At 38.2% G+C, this 7,400-nt stretch overlaps 1 protein-coding gene across 1 annotated transcript in view; it reads left to right on the top strand.

Annotated features, from left to right (window-relative positions):
- LOC111648391 (general transcription factor II-I repeat domain-containing protein 2-like) overlaps window positions 1-7,400 on the top strand; it is a 27,460-nt gene that overhangs the window by 10,672 nt on the left and 9,388 nt on the right. The gene's annotated exons all lie outside the window — the stretch shown is intronic.

The raw sequence follows: 7,400 nt of genomic DNA, 5'->3' as shown, positions 1-7,400 counted from the left end.
CAGATGCTTTTAATTGTTGTTCCAGTTGTGTCACACCCATCGGAAAAAACAAAAAACAATTACACAATTTTGCCATGAGTTAATTTGCAAACACACATTTCTGCTTGTATTTATTATTATTTCAAATTTTAATGTGCAAAAATTAGATGTCATGTTAGGCTATTTAGCCTCTCATATTGTTTTAATGTACAAAAAAGTGGTATCAGTAAAAAACGTGGGCTTTTTTAAAATTCAAATTTTTTTTATCTTGCTTTATCCGTTTTAAGAATCCGTTTTTGATCTGTTCTAAATATGTGACTGTTTATGCTAATGACAGCTGAGGTTTGTTTAATAATTATTTTCAGACTCAGCCAGATTTGCTCAGATTCAGATTTGCGTACACGAGCTCAGACCTGACGTGAGATCTGATCGTAGCTTCCGCTCACGTCCAAATTGATAAATGCCGAAGCTTGCGTGGAAACGGTCGTACGCACGGTTTTCTGCCGTACGTTCGTTTGATAAATGAGGGCCAATGTCCTTTTCATACCACACTGCGTTTTTGCTTGTCAAAGCCTGGAGCCTACATTGCCCATAATGCAACATGACTGCTAAGAGTTCACTCAGTGATTCGGGCATGTTATGCTAGCAGTGGTTGATGTAGCTCTGAGCAGAGATTAGGAATGATTTCAGAAGGTAATAGTGGACAGATTGAAGTGCGTGACTTGAAATGGAAGCTGCTGACAGTCAATGTTGGATTCTTGCAAGATGAATGTGCTCAGATTAATAGAAGGCGTACATGAAGACCAGAAGCCTGAGTACATTGCTGACTCTGAGCTTGAAGGTACTTTATTTTATAATATCTTTGGGGCACTGTTTGTGTTCACTTCATGAGTGTTAGCCCTGAGGTGCTTTGAGTCATTTCACAGGTGTTTATGTATCAGCATCACAATCGTGCAAAATACAGTCACAAAACTTTACAGGTGTGTAGTTTACATCAAAATGAAGGGGTGGTCCAACCCATGAGTACTGAGTCATAATGTAATAATAATTAATAATTTCTGAATTAGCAAATATTTACATGTTACATTTCAACTCAGTTACCTTATTATATCATCCTATACATGTTATTGTGAACCAGCCACTACAACACACTGAACTGAACTGAGTGTGTGTGTGTGTGTGTGTGTGTGTGTGTGTGTGTGTGTGTGTTTCCGTGTGCTGAAATGTGAGTGCATGTGTAAGATGGGAAATGATGGACTTGAAGAAAAAGAGAGAAATGACATAATAAGACAGAAAAAAAAGGATCTTTTAATCTGTGGAGTGGGCTACTGGGATACCTGACAGGCTGCATGTGCATATGTTTTGTATATGTGTTGTGCATCTGTAAATGTGTGTGTGTGTGTGTGTGTGTGTGTGTGTGCGCGCACGCGCATCTGCTGTGTCTCCCCTCCTTACATTGTTTCTGTCTGGACGAAATCACCCAGAGAAATTCGTCTGACATCGGGCTTTGCCATGCCTAATTTCTGTTAATCCACAGAGACACACACACACACACACACACACACACACACACACACACACACAAACTGTCTTTCTTTCTCTCCTTCACACACACTGACACACGCACACACAAAGAGCACCCAAATGGAGTCATATCAAGGAGCTGCATGCATCGCAAAGAGACAGAGCAGAACAAGTTAATTTGTACAGTGCCAAGAAACACTAATTCCTTGTAGCGTTTGTTAATTCCCATCATGGGAGCAGAAGCAGCTCCTCTGTGAATAACAGCTTGGAGCTGTGACAGGCCGTCAGCTGTGTGTGTGCATGTCCCTGTTTGTATTTGTGTGCTTGGTGCTGCTGCAGTGGGAGTCAGCTCTGGAGTTACAAAGATCATGAATAATGAATAAATACAATGAAAAATACTCAACTATACCAGATGAGTTTAGATGTGTATGCGTGTGTGTGTGATTAATAAGTGTCACATTGCAATTGGTGCTTCTAATTAGACACAACAATGAAGTTGCTGTTGCCAATTTAAAAAAAATGTATTACATTTTTTTTATGTACAAAAAAAAACTGTCAGTGGTGGTCACCAGAGTAATTCTGTAAATTTTCACAGTATAATTTCACTGTAAAAGCTTATTATAAGACATTTAATTGAAATTTTACTCATACGTCTTAAGTGTCTTTTGCATTATTAATGAAAAGTGTTTCACAGTAAAAACATCTAAATACTGCAAGTGCAATTATCTGTTACATGTATTCATTATATTTGACGGCTCTCTCTAATATCAAACTAGAATATAACCTGTAAAACTGTCCCTTTTCTCTACTAAAATACGATATACATTGTCTTACATCCATAAATCGCTACATTTCTTGATTTCGCCTTTCCTATTTTTGTGCTTTTATATGTGTTGTGTCCTTTGGTGCATTATACATGTTTATGAACAATACTGTGATCATTACATCACAGTTAGTTGAAGAAGTATATGATGTAGCAGATGACGTAAAACAGAGAATACAGTATATCTGGATTTTAATTTCTGTTACTTTGTCTGTGCTTGGGACTGCCAACAGGTCGTCTTTGCAGAAGGTTATTATAACCCATAGTTAGGTTTTGTTGCTAGGCAACATCTAGTGGTTGTAGTAATTATGACAGGAGCAAAGGGAAAGGTGTGGTGACTTAGTATAAAGAGGAGGTTGTGGTGGACGGATGAATATGAGACAGGAGAGCGCTGTTCAATTCCCATGTGAAATTAGTTGTTTATATTATAACCATGACAACAAAGATCGCTGTGGAAGTGCACTTAAGTCACCATGTTAAACCTAACCCAGCCATGACCATTATTATAGTAACCATGGCGATGAAGGTAGGTAGTGATTCCAGGTAACACTGCTATGGGTCGTATCAGAGGGTTGATGGTTGCTCAGGTTGGAGGAGTGGTTGTTGTTTGTGCTCATGCGATGTGAGGCAAACTTCCTGTGATATAATTGAAAGCTAATCTGCATTGGATGATGGCACTGAGGGTTCAGCGGGTCATGGATAGTGATCCTCTGCACTTTGCATCTCATGACTAGACAGAACTGTGCTGATGATGTGTGACGTGCGCCGTCTGTATTAGATGTGTTATTACTTTCCTGTGCTTCTCTGCTCTAATCATCTCTCACTGCTTTGTCACGTCTACCTGTTCTTCCTGTGCCCTTTCCTGACTCACTGTGGCTTTGATCTCTCTGGTTTCCTGCTTGTGTGTCTTGTTCTGTGTTGTCTGCTGTATTGGCTGGATTTTTACTTCAAGCTGCCAGAAATATTTTTATTTCTGTCCAAGGGCATAAAATGACACACTGTGTTATAGGCCTCTTATACACAGCTGTTCACTGATTCTACACTGAAAAGTCACATGCAAAGAAAACCGTTATAAAACCAATGCATATTGTAATTCATGAACTTCAAATCAGCATCTTGTTAACTTGCATTTTGCTTCAACTTTTGAACAAAGAACGTGAAGAAATCATTGGTCACTAGCATTGATATAAAACTGTAAATTGCTTGATACATTCTTCCAAAAAATATACAGTATATCTTTGAGAAATTACAACTTAAATCTCTTTAATTTTATGTGTTGTTTTCATTTTGAGGGTGAGGGTTAGGGTGTTATTATTTAATGAAGTGTTCTGAGATTTCTGGGTTTCAAAATAAGACTGAAATATCCTACTTGTTAGAAATTATATACAAATCTGATCTAAGAAGGAGAGGATGTCTAGAAACTTGAGACAGAGCTGAACATATGTTCAATCTTAATGCCCTTATACCTTTGACCTGTCACCTGGCTTTCACTCGTACGAGAGGGGTATCATTAAAGGGAAATTCACTTTCATCAACCTGGGTCTTGCTTTTGTAGTTTTGGCATCAGTAAATGGTATAATATGTAACATTTCCACATTAAAATGTCTAAAAATGACAACACCACTTATTCATGCTTCACGGACATTTTCATCAGGATGGGGACTAATTATTTCATCTACATGGACGCCATGAACAAAGCATTTTACATTGTTGGGTACCTTACCAATTGAGGAGTAAGCCTGGAGCTCTTTATAACAGACTGACTGCCAGTCTGACATGGGAACTCATTTTGAGCATCCTGATAGGTCAGACAGAGAAAGAGCTACAAGCATCATAGCCTATAATGCTTGCCTATGACTCACAGACTAGTAACAGCCTAGACAATGACACATTGATAGACACATGCTGCAGTGTTTATGTTTTATACTGGATTTAGTATTAATGAGCAGACAGACCATGATAAACATCTCTGTATACTATAAGTGTACTTATAATTATTATTTTCATTGTGGTGACATTTTAGTGTTTTATGTTTGCTGGGACTCGGGACACCCAGCTTGAAACCAAGTCACCTGCCAAGGGTCTTATATTATTTTTGCACATGCATCAGGTTTGTGTTTGGCTGAAACAGTCAAAATTTACTTATTATTCAGTTTTAAGCCACATTTAATGTGGTTGGTTGTTTTTAACTATATATTTTAACGGGATGAAGGATTTCAGATGTTTGGACTTTAAATTATCAAAGAAACAAGCTGCGCATACTTTACCAGCTGCTCTGAAACTGCCTGTGTCCACCTATCAGTGCGAGAGAAACACTGATTTTTTTTTATGTGAAATTGAATTGTTCGATGTTCCTCCTGGTTTTAAAACCCTGCAGTGGAGTGCACCAGCTGGACATACTGTACACCTGGCTGTAATGCTACGTCTAACTTTGAACTGAAAGTTATGACCAACTAAGCCCCTATGTGTTGGGCCTGTGTGTAAATACTACATCTAGTATGGAGCAGCTATAAGTTGGAAAGTTATATGGATATTATATATTATAATATTGATCACACAACCAAGAAGAAAAACAACGATAGCAGCCTGTCTTGTTCACAAAATAAATAATTAAAGGGCGGTAAGTCTGTGATTGGACAAACCCACTAGACGTCTGTTCTATCAGCTGATAGAGAGGTTTCACTGTGGCAGACGTCATGTTTGAGATTAAACCGAACAGCATGGGACGGAAACGCAGCTCTCTCCCCCGTCCTGCAGCTGCTGATTGTTCTCTGATTTTATGCAAACAGAGCCTTTTAAACTACTGTGGGTGATATGGTCGATGTACATCAGTAAAATTAATTGTCTATCTTTTGGTTTTCCATCTATCTACAATCTCTTCCAGCTTGTTTAAAGGAGCTTGTTTGAAGGTAGATGTTAGACTGAACCGAGTTGCCTAGCAACAATCACCATTTCACGTGTATTCACGTGAATGTGCATCGTAAGACCAGGCACAGCTACGTCTGTGGTGAATCAGGTTTGGTGCATTCAGTGTAAATTCAAATCACAAAGTCAGGTGTAAGATGGCCGTAAAAATTAAGACCTACTTTTTTACGCCCAGCTGGTGCATTCTGCTCCTCGTCTGTTTGTTTTAAATTATAATTTGGCTGCCAGTAAAAATCTTTTATAACATCTGGATCATAAATTATCAGAAAAACAAGCTGAACAAATGTTAGCTGCAGTGTTTTTTTTCTGACATTCATACTATCCTTTTGTTTCTTTTGTCAACGTAATCGATCACGCAACTACGTCGATTTACGTACCGTGCGTCAACGCGTTGCAAGGAGGAAGTAAGACAGCTGTGCCCAGTCAGAGCATGGACTCTACCAAAGAGCAAGCAGTAGAAAAAACTTCACTCCTGATCAGCTAAAGTGCGGGAGTATTTTAAGCAGGGACCGAAGAACATGGTGCTCTGCAAGCTCTGCAAGTTAGAAATGGCTTATCACAGCAGTACTACTGCCGTGCTCAAGCACTTGGAGCGGAGCTTTATTTTGGAGAGAATATATATCGGACTGTAAAACACAGAATACCAGAGACTGGGTTACTTTTTGTTGGGGAATAATGCCCTGCAGTGCATACTTTGTTTGTTTTAACCCTCTTAAGCCTCTGGGAGCATATACGCTTCCAAATTTCACATTCTCTGTCTGAGTGTATTCATTCCAATTGGCGAAGTGAACGAGATCACAGAGTATAACAGATTCTTTCGCTCCATAGTCACCGAAATAAATATTGGACCCAGTTCTCACAAGCCCCACGTCTTCAGGGCATTCTGACATCAAAATGACATTTTTCAGATCAGCAGATCAGGAGAAAATTAACTTTAGTGGAGACCTGCCTCTGTCTCAGTAACATACTCTCGTAACATCTATCAACTTCCAACATCGTTTGCCAAACAATAACCAGATAACCAGTTACTTTTGGATTGACTTACTTATACAAAAAACCGTGGATTAAACTTTATAACTTAAATTAAACGTGTTTCATTGCTTAACAATTGCTAAAACAGATTTATTAGCCTATTAAACTGACATGACTCTGTACTGGGCTGATCGGATGTTGTTAGTAGATAAAAAAAAAAAACAGGGACAAAAAGGTGCAAATTTGTACTGTGTCAGTGTTGTGTCGACGATTGTTGTATTCCTTTGGCAGGCCCAAGCTTTGTGCAGCAACAGGCTGTATAACAAGAAAAACATATATGGATTGATTTTAATATAAGCTATTGTTACATTTCATGCCAGTCGCCTTGGTTTGAGGGGAGGGTTAGAAAACAATGTCCACTTAGGAGAACATTTCATGCCATTGGCGCAGCCTGTAATGTGGTATCTTCTGTATAGAGGATTTTTGTTTATAACGAGACTGGATGGGAACAGTGCTGTTTTACTCTGATATCAAAGTGAGGAGAAGTTGTTTAGAGTTTATTAAAGTGAGAGAATAAAGACAGAAGGATGTGACAGTCACATATTTAGTGCAGCGGAGGATTTGGAGCTCATTTTTCAAGGACCAGACAAAAAGCACCCATAAATACTGCTCCAGAGAAAGAGCATCTCATGAACAGATAAAGATAGAAACTTCAAATCACCTCTACATCAAACAAATAATTACAATTCAAGGTTCTTTTTTTTTTGTTTTATGGGATATTAACCTCTATTATACTGTACTGAAGTCTTTATTGAGTGACATTTATTATTAGCTGAGGTTATGCTGATGCTGAACATGTGTAGCACTTGGTTAAACTGTTAAAAATGACAAATTCAGTAGGAAAAACACAAAGGTGAACGAAGATATTGAAATATTGAAATATAAGTGACAAGTTTTTACAGTTTTTCTCAGTCACTTTGGTACATTTCTCAGATCAGAATTGAAATTCTCAAAACTACTTCATTGTGTCACTTGTACACATCAAGAAAGCAGTTTTTCATTTCTTTGAACAAGTTGCAAATGCTTTGGTTCATCATGCAAATGATTATGTACAATTCTCTGCTGTTTCCTACATTATCAGTTGCTTATGTCATGTTGATCAAAATGTATTATAATG

This window comes from Seriola lalandi, unplaced genomic scaffold (genome assembly GCF_002814215.2).
Source record: "Seriola lalandi dorsalis isolate HSWRI2012SDOR001 ecotype SW California unplaced genomic scaffold, Sedor1 jcf7180002054981, whole genome shotgun sequence".
NCBI classification, from domain to species: domain Eukaryota; kingdom Metazoa; phylum Chordata; class Actinopteri; order Carangiformes; family Carangidae; genus Seriola; species Seriola lalandi.
Note: the sequence above shows the minus strand (reverse complement) of the source record. Positions and strands in the feature narration are given on the sequence as shown.